The sequence below is a fragment of the Rhinatrema bivittatum genome, chromosome 5 (assembly GCF_901001135.1).
Source record: "Rhinatrema bivittatum chromosome 5, aRhiBiv1.1, whole genome shotgun sequence".
Lineage (NCBI taxonomy): Eukaryota > Metazoa > Chordata > Amphibia > Gymnophiona > Rhinatrematidae > Rhinatrema > Rhinatrema bivittatum.
The window spans coordinates 119,409,442-119,428,354 of record NC_042619.1 but is presented as its reverse complement, the minus strand read 5'-3'; the positions used below and the strand labels follow the sequence as shown (position 1 = coordinate 119,428,354).

Genomic DNA, 18,913 nt, shown 5'->3' with positions numbered 1-18,913 from the left:
AATTAGATGGAAGGTACCCATAGGGTACAAAAGGTTGGGGCAGAGCTGGCTGCAGGGTACTGTAAGGTGTCCACAAAGGCCAGGAAACAGAGAATGCACCACAGGATAGACAGGCTAACAACAAAACACAGAATGAAAAAGCCACATGCAGGGTAACACAACAACAAGACACCCACAAGACACAGCAACACACAGAATAAGAAGCTATAAACAGAAGGCCAAACAAAACAAGGCAGTAGGATGGCCACAGCAAACAGTAATGGGATTCCAAGATGAACAATGGTACTGTGAGTGTGGCAGTGCTGGTTCTGAGAGCCTTCAAAGCAATGCCTATGCAGCTCAGTGTGTGGCCCACTGAGGACCCCTGCAAGCAGGAGGGCAGCACGGCAGCCAGGATCCTCACATTACACCCCCTCTAAAAAGTGCAAATTCTAGATGCCCCTAGGAGTGCCTCGTCCCTCCCCAGATCCCAACTGTAAGGGAGGTTTATGAAATCTGGATTAAGTCCTGGAACAGGGTTCAGCTGGAGTGGAGTGCCTGGAAGAGTCAGGAATTAAATTAGAGTCCTGGAATGGTGAAAGACCTGGAGCAGAATCTGGAATGGAGCCAGTCTGAAAGTAGTGTCTGCAGAATTGCAAGGCCTAGACTGGAATTCAGAAGCTGAATTTGCAGAGTTGCAGGTGCTGTACTGGATCTAGATTCACTGAAGCTGGCTGGGAGACAGCTTACTGTGTGGACCAGATCCTCTAGAGCTGGCTGAGAGACAGCTACTGCTGCTGGCTGGACAGGATCTTCTGGAGCTGGCTGAGAGACAGCTACTGCTGCTGGCTGGACAGGATCTTCTGAAGCTGGCTGAGAGACAGCTACTGCTGACTGGCCAGATTCTCTGGAGCTAGCTGAAAGACAGCTACTGTTGCTGGATGGTCTGGATCCTCTAGAGCTGGCTACGAGATAGTTGCTAATATTGGGACTGGCTCTGGAGCGGACTGTGAAACGGTTGCTGCTGGTGGTGGTACAGGATCTGGAGTCACTGAAGCAGAACTAGAACCAGCTGGCTGGAACATAAGCACAGAAGCAGAACTGGGCCCGGCTGGCTGGAATACAGGCACCAGAGCAGGACTGGAACCATCTGGCTGAAATACAGGCTCTGGAGTAGGACTGGAACCATCTGGCGGGTACACAGGCGCCAGACGAGGTCTGGAACTGGCTAGCTGGAACACAGGCATAAGAGCCAGACCCAGTCTAGAGTCTGGAACAGGATCTACTTTGACAAACACTGGTTTCTCAAGAGCTAGGGTAGACTTGATTGAAGCTGGAACTGTAACAGGCTTAGGAGAAGCTAAGATTGAGACAGGTTTAACAAAGGAAGAGTCAGACAAAAAGGCTGTGAAAACCGCATGGGCTGCTTTTCCTGGTGTTATGGCAGGTCTCATTAATGCAAGACTTGAATCAATTGGCTGTACTGGAGTCTATGCTTCTCAGCAGGAATCAGCTGGCTGAATTAGAGTTGTCTGAGCTCAGCTGAAAACAGCTGGATGGAAGTCACAGAACTGAAGGAAAGACACTCCTGGTTGAGGCTGGAACTAAGGCAGATAAGACTGAGGCTGGTTTTGTTGGAGTTGACATCACCAGAAAAGGAGATAGGCATTGTTCCTGCAATGAGATTTTATGTTAAAGATATCACTCATAAGCTTTGATTATTACTGGATGTGTAACTGGATTCCCCAGAAGTGATGTTGGTTACATTAGATGTTGTTTTTCTGTACATGAAGATAAATGTAGCTTTTGATATGTGATGTGTATATCAGTGTGTCATCTAACATCTGCTTGCTTGTGAAGACTTTATAAGTTGGTTTTTTTTAATATGCAATATGAAAATGGGCTAAAATGTGTTAGTTTTGGAGGTAGATCTATGATCATACTGGAAAATTCTCCGAACTTGGGAGTTTCTAAATATTATGACAGTCCTGCTTCATCACAAAGTTTAATTCAAGTGGTAACATCTGTGTTTAAGTGTGAAACAGTTATAGTAAAGTTGGAGGAAGTAGGTTTACTTACATACCAAATTCTGAATGCCATGAATATGCTGCTTCCATTTATTTTTACAGAGATCTTTATATTTTTTAGGTTAAGTCTACACTTTAGTGCCGATTTCAAGTTAATCATTACTGTTCATTTATATTCTAGTTCAGTTCCCTACTTTTTGTGCCACCTTCTCTCTTCCCTCAATTCAGTGACATTCATTTATGAAGGCTTAGTAGAGACACTAAACTTCTAAAGGGATTTTGTTAAGCTGCTACCGCCAGATTGTTTTATGTTTATTTAAATTTAGGAATAATTTGCTTTTAAATGTATTCAACAATAACGGATACATTACTTCAGATCTTAGTCATTACTTTTGATTTATATAGTAATCCTTACTATGCACCTTCTATTAAGTTGCTATGGATCTCTGATTGTGTGCTGCTAATCTAATATGTTGTATCCCTGCTTTCAGTGGATTTATTCAAAAAAGGCAGGTAATAAATTCAAATAAATAAATTAATTAGAGTATACCTACATGTAACTGAATATTGCAAATTAGGCTTTAGTGGGCACACAGGAAATTGGTGTGCTCCTCTTTACCTACTATTTACCATGCACCTCATAAAGAATAAAACTTAACACCTACCTCTGACCAGCTGTTAATTGTTTAGTTAAAGGAGACATATAAGAGATGACACTGTGTATGTTTATCCACAGGGCCTTTCAGCTATGATACATCTTCCTGCACTTCTCTTTAAAAAGGAAGACACCAGCAATTTTTCCAATTAAAACTTCGAGTTCTCACACTTGGTGCCCTGTTTTATTGAAGATTTCCATGTAAGTATATGATTACCTATCAGAGAAATAAGTTTGCTTTTGTGGATCCTTTACACTTGGAAACTTTTTTTTTTTTGACAAATCCACTGGGTAATTTTAGATGTTGGGTACTGGGAGAGAGTTTTGTATAATTAGGCAGCTCCAGTAATTTTATTTATTTTTATTTATTTACTTACTTTTATATACCGGTGTTCGATTTTACATATCACATCGGTTTACATTTAAACAAAATTTGCAGGAACTTATGCGTTACCTTTGTCAAATACATTAAACATTTAAATATGGGGATTGTTAACAAGGGATATAAAAGAACATGGGAAATGGCTAACACTACGGGATGCATGTGGACTACATTTAAGTAATGGGTTTTCTTTTAATGGTACTAGTTGATATACTGGTATTTTTCTTATGTTTCCATTTATTTTATGATTCTTGTAAACATTAAGTAAATTCAATAAAGAATTAATTATAAAAAAGGAAGACACCAACACACTTGAACACTTCAAAAATAAATCCGTTTGTTTATACAACTCAAATTAATTTCCAAGCAAAAGGTTCGGAGGAAAACAGTTTTTTTCTAACATTGTTCTACACTTCAAAATACATAAGTCATAATGCTGTCATGAATATTATTTCTTTGCTATTTCTTAGTGATTTTGCAATTCTCAATGTGAGTTGCTCACTATGGGGTAGATTTTCAAACCCTGGCGCACGTAAATCCTGGGGTTTATGCGCATGGCCGGGCCTTACGCGTGCCGGGCCAATTTTCAAACAGCCCAGTCACGTGCGCAAGCCCCGGGATGTGTGTAAGTCCTGGGGCTTTAAAATGGGGTAGTCCCGGGGTGGGCTGGGGCTAGAGGCACCCGGCACAGTGGCCATTTGCCGTTGTGCCGGCGTGCGCAACTTCCTCCTGCTCCTTGGCAGGAGCAATAGGTACAACAAAAAAAACTGGGGTAGTTGGGATAGGGGGGAGGGCAAGATGGGGAAGGGGAAGGGAGGTTAGGGTAGGGGGTTGGGAAGTTCCCTCCCAGTCTGCTCCTTAATTGGAGAGGCCTGGGAGGGAACTGGGGAAGGCCCCGATGTGTCGCCGTGTGAGTTTGCAGAATTTGACTCCCCCTTGCGCATGCTGACCTGGCATTTTATAACGCGCATGCGTAAGTTTTGAAAATCTACCCTTATATGTTACTTGAATTTCTAATAAAAAAAAAAAAAAAAAAGGAAAGGCCAAGGCCTTTCCACAAGTTCCTAACCATTGCTAGGATTGTGCACAAATGTTTCATAGCATGTATTCTGTGTCTTCCATGGTCTGAGTTGGTTCTCACAGTCTTTAAGACAAGGCTGCAGCAGGTGAGAGTTATGTTCCTCATAGACAGCATTAAGAATAAACTTTAAGGGATGGTCAGAAGTTAGCTTCTTCCTACCAAACGGGCCGATAAAGTCAGCGGGAGAGCGGGCACAGGCCACTCTCCTGCGTGTGCAATTCAGTAAGCAAATTAAGCCCGGCGGTAAAAACAGGTGAAAGTAGGCGCTAGGGACACTAGCACACTAGCACATCCTTAGCGCCTCCTTTTGGACCGGAGCGGCGATTGTCAGCAGGTTTGGCAGCCGACGTTCAATTTTGCCGGTGTCGGTTCTCGAGCCCGCTGACAGCCACGGGTTCAGAAACCAGACGCCGGCAAAATTGAGCATCTGGTTTTCGACCCGCGAGCTGCCTTCAAATTTTTTTTTTTTTTTTTACTTTTGGTAACTTTTGGGACCTCCGACTTAATATCGCCTGAAGTGCTTTTCTGTGCACTTTCCCGGTGCCTGAAGTGCTTTTCTGTGCACTTTCCCGGTGCGCCTTTGGGTAGGCGCTAATTTCTGAAATTAAAATGTGCAGCTTGGCTGCACATTTTCCTTTCTGAATCGCGCAGGAATACCTAATAGGGCCATCAACATGCATTTGCATTTTGCGGGAGCTATTAGGTTCGGGGGGGGGGGGGGGGGAATGGATGCACGTTTTCGGCCCCTTACTGAATAAGGGGTAATGCTAGCACATCGAAAACGCGTGTCCAATCGAGAGTTAACTGTATTGGCCCGAAAGTTTGGTTGTCCCTCTGCAACTTTCCACCTCTGGACTTGCGCTCTCTATGATGTGGAGGGAGTGGACACAGAGGAAGCAGTTGGAGTAGCTTTGGTGGATGGGACACACAATGCTGTTATTGATCACCTGTAACATGTTAGCTGCAGGTATCCAGAGATTTCATTAGAAAGAGCTGCCAGAGCATCTAGAGTTTTTTTTAGCTTACCAGTTCTTCTAATTCAATGGGTATGACTGCAGGGTTCTTTCCATAGAGCTTTGAGGTCCTTGTGGATTGTCGTCATACTGTTGCTGCCCCAATTGGCTGACAACATTCTCCCAAGTCAGGGCTGTCAGATTTCTTGCAGGTGTCACTAAAATGATCCATCTAATTTTTTTGTGGCCTGTGTGCACAAAAATATTCGTGTGTGCAACGTAGTGTACAAATTTGCAGTGTTCTTTGAAATATCTATTTTCCTTTTCTTGTGTGTGCTATGTTTTCCTGTATGCAATTGATTCATCACAACTTAATCACCCAACACCACTGTATTCCAGTGTACCGAACTGTTTAACAACAATATCAACCAACAAATGGTACCACAAGTATAAATTAAACACCTCTCATATGTGCAAAACCAAGTGTATGTAGGCCCCTTACTTCAAGGGTCTGTATTGTGCAACAGACTCTATTATTGTATAGGGTCACCTTGCTTTAATTTAAATTTATCTGTTTTTAGTTATTATTTCTATTATCATAAAATCAATTGTCACAAAATCTCCGCAAATGTAAGGAGGGGACACAAATACTCATCTACTCCATGGTAGTTCACCCGACACAGCTGTGTTTCGGACGATGCCGTCCTGCTTCAGGGGGTGTCCTTCAAAATTTATTTTTGAGAGCGTAGTAAGACAGCCTTCCGCAAATTCCTTGGTATTGCTTCTTTTTGTAATCCACCGCAGTCCCGTTGGGCTGCTCAGCAGACGCAGCCCAACAGGACTGCGGTGGATTACAAAAAGAAGCAATACCAAGGAATTTGCGGAAGGCTGTCTTACTACGCTCTCAAAAATAAATTTTGAAGGACACCCCCTGAAGCAGGACGGCATCGTCCGAAACACAGCTGTGTCGGGTGAACTACCATGGAGTAGATGAGTATTTGTGTCCCCTCCTTACATTTGCGGAGATTTTGTGACAATTGATTTTATGATAATAGAAATAATAACTAAAAACAGATAAATTTAAATTAAAGCAAGGTGACCCTATACAATAATAGAGTCTGTTGCACAATACAGACCCTTGAAGTAAGGGGCCTACATACACTTGGTTTTGCACATATGAGAGGTGTTTAATTTATACTTGTGGTACCATTTGTTGGTTGATATTGTTGCAATTGATTCATGACATGTGTGCATGTGAACCTGTGCACATAGCTTACTTGGAACATTGGTCATTAGGATGCATCTGATGAGACTCAGATTTTGCCCAGCCCAGTCCTTTCTTCTCCTCTCGTACTCTTCAGACTGGATGGTATACACACCAGTGTTCTGAAGGAACTCAAAAGTGAAATTTCAGACCTATTACAAGTAATTTGTAACCTATCATTAAAATGACAGGAAACAGAGGGTAGGATTAAATGGTCTATTTTCTCAGTGGAAAAGGGTAAACAGTGGAGTGGCTCAGGAATCTGTACTTGGACCAGTGCTTTTTAATATATTTATAAATGATCTGGAAAGGAGTACGATGAGTAAGGTGATCAAATCTGCAGATGTCACAAAATTATTCAGAGTAGTTAAATCACAAGTGGAATGTGATAAAATGCAGGAGGACCTTGTAAGACTGGAAGATTGGGTGGCCATATGGCAGATGAAATTTAAATGTGGACAAGTGCAAGGTGATGCATTTAGGGGAAAATAACCCATGCGGTAGTTACATGATGTTAGGTTCCATATTAGGTGGCACCATCTAGGAAAAAGATCTGGGCGTCCTAGTTGATATTACATTGAAATCGGCTTAGTGTGCTATGGTGGTCCAAAAAGCAAACAGAATGTTAGGAATTATTAGGAAGGGAATGGCAACTAAAACGGAGGATGTCATAATGCCTCTGTATTGCTCCATGGTGAGACCGCACCTTGAATACTGTGTGCAATTCTAGTCACTGTATCTAAAAAAATATATAGTTGTACTGGAGAAAGTACAGAGAAGGGTGACCAAAATGATAAAGGGCATGGAACAGCTCCCCTACGAAGAAAGGCTAAAGAGGTTAGGGCTATTCAGCTTGGAGAAGAGATGGCTGAGGGGTGGGGATATGAGGTCTACAAAATCATGAAAGGACTTGAATGGGAAATGTGAATTGGTTATTTACTCCTTTGTATAAAAGCATTGGACATTCAAAATTAGTAAGTAGCACATTTAAACAAATTGGAGAAAATATTTTCACATAGAGCACAATTAAGATCTGGAATTCATTGCCAAAGGATGTGGTTAAGGCAGTTTGTATCGTTGGATTTAAAAAAGGTTTGGATAATTTCCTGGAGGAGAAGCCTATAAACTGCTATTAATCAATAGGGAATAGTTACTTCTTATTGCTGGCATTAATAGCATGGAATCTATTTAATGTTTGGGTACTTACCAGGTACTTGTGATTTGGATGGGCCACTGTTGGAAATATGATACTGGGTTTGATGGACCCTTGGTAAGACCCAGGATGGTAAGACCCAGGATGGCATATCTTATGTTCTTATGATGTTTGTCTTGGATGTGGTGTGTCCCAAGAATCCTCATTGTTACTGTTATTGTTTATCTTTTTGCAACTTTTTGCTGGGTTAATTTGGGCAGTGGGATTACGAAGGTACTTATCTGCAGATGCCTTTTGGTAATGATGGTAGTAGTGCATTTGGGGAAACAGCTGAAATTAAGAAGTGGATGTTAGAAAGTAAGCTGGTAAAACAGGTTCTGGTGGTCGGCAAAGGTGAGCCTGAAGGTTTTCCTGCTTCTATTCTAGCTTTTAGTGGTATTAAAAAGCCTGATCCCGAAAAAAAAGTTTAGGAGTGACTTTGAATACTCAGCTGAATTTGGAAAAATATATTTTTTGATTGTGCAGCTAGCATTTTTAAAGTAACAATAGATTTGGCAGTTGTGCCCATTTTTAGATATTATCTGTTGTCTTTAAATTAGATATATCTGTTAGGACAGTAGTACAGGCAAAGGTGATTTCTCAACTACACTACCTTGATGACCTATGCGTGGAACTCCCTTTGAGACTCACGCAGGGAGGATAACAACTGCGTATGGTGGCATATGGCGCAGACTTATGCTACTTTATAACCCAAGCATATCGTAAAATACATGTATCTGTACTCCGCAACATACGCACAAACATAGTTAATGCATTAAAAGCGAGTATTTTAATGCATTAAAAACACGAACGTTTCTTATCTATTTTAAAAATATACGAACATATATTTTACATGCAAAAATAAAGGACTTGCATAAATCAGTATATTTTAAAACATTTATTTTATTTATTTATTTAAATGTTTTATATACCATCATTCCATGTGAGAATCACTAGTCCATAATGGTTTACAGGGAAAACATTCATAAATAAAATGAGTGTTACAATGCAGATAAACATTCATTGAAACGTGGTGGTTGGGAGTTAAGTCTGGGTTCTGGATTGCTGTTTAATACTTTTTTTTTAATCTGTGATTTATTAAGTTTATTATTGTAAGTTGATATGAAATTTGATTGTACACCGTTTTGGGCAACCATTGGCTGATGAAATAAATATTGTCTGAGGACATGGGTTGGGCATCCATGGTGTACATGGTACAGTGTAGAGTAATGAATAAAATTAGGGGTGTATAATCATTAGAGGACTGTACGCAATCCAAAAGGTGCATACATTGATTTAATATAGACAAAATCCACTTTAAAAAGTTCAACAATACAAAGTTTCCAGTCCTCCAACATAGACTGTGTTTCACCAGGGATGCATTAGAAGGACATTGACCTTCAAAATAAAAATAAATGTACAAAGACAAGTCCAAAAATAAAGGGAGGACAGATTGGATGAACAGTTACAGCAGCGACATACCTGAATTAAAGCATGATTTTGAAAAAGTTAATAGCATAAGTAAAGAACAGTGTTGGAAGTGCATAAACAGTAGATACAAGAATATTTAAACACTATGGCCTGGATTTTAAAAAGGCCTACGCACACCGGGCCTATTTTAAATAGGCCTGGCCACGTGCAAATGTCGCGGGGCTTCGAAAAAGGGGTGGGGCAGGGTCAGAGGCTCCCAGCAGAGCGGCCATTTGCCGCTGTGCCGAGGAATCGTGTGCTGGCAGGCGCAAAAGGTAAGATAAAGGTTGGGGGGGGGGGGGGGGGGGGGGGGAAGGTTAGGGGAAGGGGTAGGAAGATTAGATTAGGGAGTTGGGAAGTTCCCTCCCTGGCCGCTCCAAAATCGAAGTGGCCTGGGAGGGAACGGGGGAAGGCTGAGTGTGTCAGCGCGGGCCGAGACCCAATTTTATAACATGCGCTTAAAATTGGGCGTCCATGTGTGCGCACCGGGTAGCACGCACACATGGATGCCCACGCGTACCTTTTAAAATCTACCCCAGTGTGCAGCTAGAGGAGCTTCTAAAAATGCTTGGCAAATGCAGCAGAAACATTTGAAAATATGAGTTTTGGGGGCACGGTTGAAAAATGACATAAATCATCTCTGATGATAGATGCATTATGTTCTTCTGACTGAGATGCAAAAATTCAGTAAGGGATAACTGCTGCATGGTGAATGACCCACCACACAGCCTGTTTATAAGATCGCAATGTGGAGAAAACCAAAATATCCTATAGATTCCGACCTTGATGGAAGGCAAAACGAGTGGGGGGTTAAGAAAATAAAAATCATTGCCTTTGGTGTTCAGGCGACTTCAATGTTCTATGAGCCTGATTTTGATTTTCCTGGATGCGCGTCCTACATACATTTTAGAACAGGGGCAAGTAGTGCGTAGATTACCAAAGACTTTAAGGCACCCATTGTACCACATAGTGTTGCCAAAGGACACAGTTTTGCAGATTACAAATGGACAATTCTTGAACACATTACAGTATTCAAAAGAGGAGGAGATCGCAAAGCAAAACTAAACTTTCAGGAGAACTATTGGATATTTAAGCTAAAAACAGTAGAACCGGCTGTGGACTCAATGACAAGATAGAATGGTACACCATGTCATAATAATCTTTTCATAGCAAAGCCATTTTAGACTTGGCACTCACTTACCCAGCAACCTCGTATAACTTAGTCATTTCTGGCTCAGCAAACAATTATACATCATTCAATGAAATGTACTTCCAGGCTATCACTCATTAGCTTTGCAAATGCACCCCGCTGTTTCGTGAGCTCACAAGTTAAAAAGAGAGCGCATGCACCGAGCTGCGTCAGACGCTACTGTAATCCCTGCATTGACAGGAAGATTTTTCAAATTAAGCGCTGATCACAGACATCTATTTGGTAAGCATTATAGATTCATATTGCTTTCACACAAATTACGATCCACACATGTGCGCCTTTAATAATAGGACTATGACAAGATTTTTACTGTATTTTGTCTCGCAATTATTCACAGGCCTTCTCATGACACACCGCCACTCACACCCTGAAACGCTAACTCCCCTGTACATACTCCCCCCTTTTGACAGTTACTAAAGTTTTTATGTTTGATCGCCTTGCATTACTTTCTCCTGTTTTATTTTTACCTTTTTTATCCGTCTGCGCCTTCTTCCTCTCTAGTTCTATTTTCCCATTATTTATCCAACCAACTGTTTTATTGTAACTTTGATTTCTCTTCCTCATTCTCTCTGTAAACCGAAGTGATGACCATATGATCTTCGGTATATAAAAGCGTTTAAATAAATAATAAATAAATGTCAGTAGAAGCCGCATTATCCTGTTTATAATATATATATATATATATATATATATATATATATATATATATATATATATATATATATATATATATGGTTCACAGCATGTTCACAAATTTGCTGCATTCACAAGCTTGCTGCACCCCTGAGGAAGGAAGAGATTCCAAAACCCTGCAGTGTCGGGCTTTTTTGACAGCGAGCGGCAAAAAACCTGAAAGGAACTCATTGACAGGACGACCATTTAACAGCCCTAATCGGGCAATGCAAACACGTACCTGAAATGGACCTTTTCTTTCGACTACAGTTCAATGCAGCACTCGATGACATTTAACACAGAGCATTCTTCTCTGACAACGCACACAAGTTAAGTATTTGACTAACTTAATAAGCTAAGTAAATGTCTAGCTTTACAAGAGACAAAACACTCCAAAGCAACAGATTACATTTTTTGCACATAGAAGCATTTCAGCTCTTTAAGGTTACCCGGTACACATCCAGGAACCCTGTGCAGTATGATGGTTGCTGGACTAATACAGTAAATCTGTCCCATAAGTCTATTTTACAGTGAGAATTTATTTATTTATTTGAAAACTTTTTTATACCGATATTAGTGGGGACATCATATCGGTTTACATCATAATTAAAGAGAGGAGAATACAATGAATAGGTGGGGGAGTGGGCTCACATAGGAACAAGTAAAAGCAATGAATTGAGAGGAACAGCAAGGGGCTGCCCAAGAGAGCTGTTATACAATAACATGATAGGGTGGCAACTGTGCCCAAGAAACTTTGTACAAGGTTCAGTAAGTACTAGTAGGAGGCCAGTGAGAAATAAGTATATATTTGTATTACATTGTTTTTCTCATAATAAGAGGTTCTTTTCATATACAGCATGTGTGTATGAGCAGGAGGGAGCATGTATAAGAGAGGAGTGATTGTATGGGTATGAGTATGTGAATGAGAGAGAGCATGTATGCATAAGGGAGAAGGAGTGTTTGTGTGTGGGGAGAGCATGTTTGTATGTGAGAGAGGCAGGGTAAGTATGGGTGTGAGCATGTGGATGTCAGAGGAAGCATGTGAAAGAGAGCATGTGTGTAAGAGAGAGGAGAAAAATGTATGAACCCTCCTCCCCAACCCAACACACTGCATACCACACTCACACTAAATTGAACAGAGTAGATTTCAGGTTAGCAGCGTTTTACCACCACTGCTTTGTTACGTTCCAAAAAGCAATGCAGAATACACAGATATAGCAAAGACAACAGTTGCAATGAATGTAGTACAAACTTTTCCTTATGATTAGGGCAGCTGAGTTGCTTCTGTCAGTGAGGATTCTCCCTCTCTCTGTCTGTCCCCTCTGCTATCTTGATCCCCTACCTCTATAAGTTATACCCTTTTCACCTGCACATCTAAAAGCATGCTTTGAGACACATTCAATTTCCAAAAACATAGTCCACGTATATTCCCCAGAATTTTTCTCAGTGTTAATTACCACTGTCCTCAGCTATCTTGATTATTCTCTGTTAATAGGAGGTGATTTTAACCTGGTAGCAGACAGTGAAGTGGGAATTGGGCTTTCTGGATATATGAAGATATATGCATCTGGGGGAGAAAGATTATATGTTTTTTCCTAAACCACACCAGAGTTCCTCCAGAATCTATTACATCCTAATTTCGGAAGGGCTTTTTCCTGCAGTCCTTAAGTCATCTAGTGGGGTTATTACTATTTCTGATCATGCTCCTGTTTATTTAATCTTAAAATTGGGCGTACAGAATAAGAAGATCTTAACATGGTGTATGAATCCAGGTCTGTTTAAAGATACTAAGTTCTGTATTGTCTTGAGAAATAAATGAGATGAATATTGATAGTTTAATGATGTTCCAGGGATAGTAGACCATTTACAGAATGGATTAAGCTGCTTTATACAAACCCTAGGGCCCATATAATGGTTAATGGCGCTTTTTCAAGGGATTTTGCACTTAAAGATGGCACAATACAGTCCTTTATCCCCATTAGAGCCCTTAGCAATAAAACCGAGGTGGAGTGTGGATATACAGGGAATATAAATTGGGAAGAAGGAATTAAAAATATGCCTTTTTGCGGGCGGTATTTTATTTTTGGCAAAAGCAGGAACGTGATAATACAGATCATGCAGCTTTTTTTCTGCTTTTCAGTCCTTTGCAGGATTAATGATAAATCAGAGGCTATGGCTTTGCATCGACAGGATTTGTTTCCATTTTGATTTAAAATCAAATACTTAGGAGTGTGTATACCTATGGGTTTGTCACTTCTATATGAGACAAATTTTAGGGATTTATTAGATGGGTTTGCCCAGCAGTTACAGACATGGAAGGAATTGTCTGTCTCGATGATAGGGAGAAATGTACTTTTCAAAATGATTTTTTTTACCCAAAATGCTATATAGGCTACAAATGCTCCATGTGGGCTTAGCGTATCTTAAGTCTATACTTGTTTGTTTCTTGTGGCAAGGTCATCAACCAAAAATAGGATATGATAAATTAATACAGAGCAAGATGAGGAGAATATAGGTGCACCAAACTTTCATTTATATAGCTTAGCATATCAAATGAGATACTTGGGTGAATTCTGGGGAAGAGGTTATAAATAGAACATATTCCAGTTTGAGGAAATGACTGCTCCACTTCCTCCTTTAGGTCTAATTCATCTCCAGAACACCTCCATGCCGGTGGAGTGCAGAAGAAATATACTATTACGACCTGTGGTATACGCATGGCGGTTCTTAAGGCGAAAACTAGGGATGCCACCTCATAACTTTATTTTTCTCCCAATTCAGGCCACTATTAGTTGTTTGTCAAGGATAGACAATCAAATTTTCAGATTGCTGGAAACAAAAAAATGGGAATTTTTTTGTTTCCAGCAATTAGAGTGCATTTCCAATTCCTAATCATTTTTATGGATTTTTGCAGGTGTCACTTCTTTTTTTTCCTCTGGGGTTTTCTGAAGAGCAACTTAAAATGGAACTTAAAATTGCTAATGAGATGGAACAGATTGTAAGAGGGAAGAATTCTGTATCTATTGGTAGGGGTTTCATAAAAATAAAATGAATTAATCTAGAATGTAGGGACTGGTGGAGTACTGGCAGAAGGAAATTGGGGTTACATTAACAGTTGATAAAATGAATGCAGTGTTTTGGGAGATCCATAAATTCCCTATAACCGTACACAATAGGGAAATGCAATACAACATATTATATCATTGTCAGACAAATCGGGTACGCCTTTGTAGAATGGGAATAGTGGAGACTGAAGAATGTCAAAAATGTAAAATGGTGAAAAGGATCTTTTACTCACATTTCTTACGTGTCATAAAAGTATCCTTTTTGGGAAGAAGTTATTACATCTTTGGCTAAATGTATTTTAATTACACTGCCTTTTCAAGGTGACATTTTGTTGTGGAGGCTATAGAGAACTCACTTTCTCAGCTGACCAAAGGCCAATATACCTTTATTATAATAGCTCTTACTTGTGCGGAAGTGTCTCTTAAAGGAATGGATCACTGACAATCTTCCCTCTCACTATGGTGAGCACAAATAACTCTTATGCAACTGGAAAGATATGATGTGTGCTTTCTAGCACATAAGGAATCTGACCTGGCAACATTTTTTTAACCCATTACCCTCAAAAGAACAAAAAGTGCTTAAAATGTTGAGATACTTTCTAGAATGGAAGATCACAGACATAGCTGGGGTTCAGAGTGTGCCTGAGAGAAAGGAGGAAGGGGTATGATTGGGTGAATGTGAGAATGAATGGAAGTAAGCCTGTGGAGGAGGGAGGGGGAGTTAAATAAGATTGTGTAAGATCCATTGAATTGCATAAAATGATGTGGCAGGAGAATTGTGTTATTACTGTCATGCCATGTATATATTATTATTATCTGTTATTTATCACAGTTGAGTGTGAACACTATGGGGTAGATCTTATAACATGCACACGCGTCAAAGTGCGCGTGGTTCCCGGCGCGCGCACATGGATGCGCCGATTTTATAACATGCATGCGCCGGCATGCACATGTTATAAAATCAGGTGGCCACGCTCACATGTGCGCCGGATTTTACAATCCACATGCGCATGGGGGGTGGGGGGGGTCAACTTTTGCAATTTCCGCATGGCAACACAATCCCAATTAAGGAGCGGACTGGGAGGGAACTTCCCTATCCCCCTACCTAAACTCCCTCCCTCTTCCCCTCTCCTCCTCACCCCCTAAACCCTATTTTTTTTTTTTGTTTCGCAACTTACTTCAGGCCTGGAGCTGAAATAAGTTGCGCGTGCTGGCTGGCTGCCGACGCGCAAGTCATCAGGACAATGTACAATGGCATTGTCGTGGCCCGCCCCTCTGAAGTGGCCCGGCACTTGTGCGTGTTTCAGGGTTTACACACATGACTAGGTCCCTTTGAAAATTCACGCAGCGTGCACAAGACCCAGCCACGCAGGTAAACCCCAAGATTTACACGCGCAGGCCTTTTAAAATCCATCCCTAAGTGTTCATTAATTCTTCTGCCATTATCATAATAAAAGATTATGAAACTCCCCATCCTTGAACATAAGGCTTTCACTCTCACCACCCGATCGTACTTGTTTTCTTCCAGACAAAAAGGATGAAAACTAACTATCATAGAACCAATCCCAATTCCCCAAAAACAGTACAATAGTTTGATTCACAGTATCCAAAAGTGGCTGAATTCTTATCAACCTGCTGATATAACACATTCAGTAAGAAAAGCAGGCAGGTCTCAGTCCCATATGCCTTCCGAAATCCAAATCGATGGGAATCAATAGAAACATGATGGCAAAAAATGACCATATGGCCCATTTAGTCTGCCCATCTGTCCAATTTATCTAGCCCTTAAAATTCCCATCACTCCCTCAAAGATCCCCTGTATTTATTTTGAATTAAGATAAGTAAATTCACTACCTCCACTGAGAGGCAGTTCCATGTATCCACTACCCTCTCTGTAAAGAAATGTTCCTTGAGTCTACCCCTTTCACCCTCATCCCATTACCCTTTGTTCTAGAGCCTCCTTTCAGTTGAAAGATGCTAGCCCCCTATGTCTCTATCTCCCTTCTCTCGCCTTTCCGCTAGGCCAGGGGTGGCCAACTCCAGTACTTGAACTACAAACAGACCAGGTTTCCAGAATGTCCACAATATGCATGAGATAATTTGCATACTATAAAGGCAGCACATGCAAATCTAACATGTTTAGATCTTTGTCTAACCCTATATGCTTTAGAACAAAGATCACTGATCATTTTAGTAGCCGCCATCTGGAGAGACTTCAACTAGTTTATAACCTTCTCATCCAAATAGTCACTCAGTTGAAAGAATACCCATTTCTCAATAATTTTACTTAGTTAGAAGATTCAAAATTGGCCAGCAATTCTTTTTTTTTTTAAATTCATCTTTATTGGGTCATTGACAAAACAGACAAAAGAACAAACGTATAACAGCCAAGAGAAAGAAAACAGCCACAACATTGGCTATAATCTAACTACAATGACCCAGGTTTTTCACAGTTCTATGTAATATATGTTCTATGTAATAGAGCAAAGGTTGCAACCTAACATAAAACAAGCAATCACACCTCAGTCACTCCCCACATACTCACACATTCACCCATCAAGAACAGCGCACACCATCAAACAAGCTTAATTAAGCAGTATAAAGAGCTAAACATTGTAAACACTATGGGCCGGATTTTAAAAGGGTTAGGCGCCGGGCCTATAGCCCTGGGACGTGTGAAAGTCCCGGGGCTTTACAAAAGGGGTGGTCTGGGGGTGGGGGTGGAGCAGGGGCAGGGCCAGAGGTCTCCAACATAGTGGCCATTGCCGCTGTGTTGAAGGATTGCGTGCCGGCAGGCTGCCGGTGTGCGCAAAAAGGTAAGACAAGAGATTGGGGGGGGGGGGGGGTTAGAGTAGGGCTGGGGGGGGAAGGTTAGAGGGAAGGGAACGGAGGAAGGCAGCGTGGCTCGGCACGCACAACATGCAAAATTGTGCACCTCCTTGCGCGCGCCAACCCTGGATTTTATAATGTATGTGCTTGCGCGCATATGTTATAAAATCGGACGTACATGTGCATGTGCCGTGTAGCGCATGCCCATATAGGGCATGCGCGCTTCTTTTAAAATCTACCCCTATGTGCAGTCCTGAAGCACTTTATGCCAACAGAGAAAATAACTTTTAAGGCTCGAAGCACCTTGTGGGATGCCAGATTTCTCCTCTGAAAAGATTCCAGTTGCACAGTATGAGACATCATTGTTTTCTACTGTGTAAAAGAAGGTGCCTCGTCCGACTTTCAATTAGCCAAAATAGCCTTTTTTGCCAGGAGGATAGCTGCCACAAGAAATATCCTAACCCCCCCCCCCCCCCCCCGTGGAATGAGATCCCACTTATCCCAGAGACATAAATAAAAGGATTCTCCGGACCAAGAAATATGATATCCCAACAATTTGTCCAGATAAGCGGTAACATGATGCCAAAAGGACTGCAGCTTAGGGCACCCAGTGAATAGGTGACAAAGATCTCCCAGGGCTGCTTTACACTTTAGACAGGTGTCAGAGTCCCAATATTTCATCAAAACACCACGAGCCCTGGTAATATATGTTCTATGTAATAGCTTAAACTGAATTTCCCTCACAGAAGCCATTAAATAATGCTTATAGATCAGCTTAAAAGCGCAAGACAATAATTGCAGCGAGATCTCAGAAGCCAGATCCATGCTTCATTTTGTGGCAAGGCATGTCAGATGTGGGGCAGGCAGATCAAAACGTAGCTGCTTTTCCCAAACAGCAATTTTATTAAACTTAGACGAGGTCTCTAAGAAACTATCTTCGGAGTCTATAAGGGAGATGAGTGAGAGATCATTTTTGCAGATAGTAAGGCAATAATGTTGGGCCTGAAGATAAGCAAAAAAGTTATGTCTCGGAATCTCCCACTCCTCTCGTAACTGCTCAAATGAGTAGAGACAAGTAGACTCGGAGTCCACCACGTGAGCCAGACAATGCAGGAAGGTTGTCTAACTTGTCCTCGATGAGCTTGCAGTGTTTCCCCAGCTTCCCCGCGCCAGAGTATCTGACCTTGTGGTCGTCAAGCTTCGATTACACTGCTGTCAGTGCCGAGGAATAACTTTCCATTTTATCCACGGAGGATTGAATCCACTGCAGCTGATCAGCAAGGGAAGCAGAGACTGCACAGGTCAGTTCTTTAATGGCCGTCTCGGAGAGGACTTCTGTGCTCGGGCCTTCCACCGCCATCTTGTTGTCCGAGCAGCTCAGCAGCGGGGACAACAGCTCGGCAGCTCGGGTCCTGCACGTTTTTCAGGGCTCGCCTTCACATCCAAGCAAGCCCAGGGGAGTGAAAAAAAAGTATTAGCGCCCAGTTACACCCAGTTGAAAGGCTTAAAAAGAGGTCAGTGATGAGGTGAAACGGGATAACCCGGCTGGGCCCTAGGGAGCATGAGGGAAGAGCATGTGCTCAAAGCACTTCTTCCATGGACACGCCCCCAAAATTGGCTAGTAATTCTGACCAAGAACCAATTAATTCTTCTGTATTGGCCAGTCTATAGATTTCTTTAACATTTTAGGCATCAATCCAGGATTACTATTTTTACTATAAATTTATTTTTAGGGCTTTTTTATACCAAGGTGGTCTTCTTCTTGCAGCAAAAAAAAACACTGGGAATGTCGTTGCAAACCTCAATATCCTCCCATTCCCTAGAATTCGCAGTCTTCAGATCCTCTCACCTTCAAATCGGGCTAAAATACGCCACCCCAGGATACCTTGAAACTGATCCATCACCTTTGATTGAAAATATAGTAAAACACATCAACTCCGCCATCCCAGCGATCATCCTGGGGGATTTCAATCTCCATGTAGATGTATCCCCCCTCTCTTCTAGTTGTGAAACCTTCCTAAACACACTAAACTTCATGGGTTTCAAACAAATAATTAAAGAACCTACACACAAAGCAGGTCATACGTTGGACCTCATTTTCATTAACCAGGAAATTACCCATTCCTCTCATCCT

The 18,913-nt window shown here is 41.4% G+C and overlaps 2 long non-coding RNA genes across 3 annotated transcripts in view; one reads left to right on the top strand and one right to left on the bottom strand.

Moving 5' to 3' along the window:
- Positions 1-18,913, top strand: part of LOC115092182 — a 75,440-nt gene that overhangs the window by 10,557 nt on the left and 45,970 nt on the right. The window contains exon 2 of the long non-coding RNA XR_003856931.1: positions 2,743-2,862. This is a non-coding gene — a long non-coding RNA (uncharacterized LOC115092182). The remainder of the gene's footprint in view (positions 1-2,742; positions 2,863-18,913) is intronic.
- LOC115092181 overlaps positions 1-18,913 on the bottom strand; it is a 161,552-nt gene that overhangs the window by 103,065 nt on the left and 39,574 nt on the right. The window lies entirely within an intron of this gene.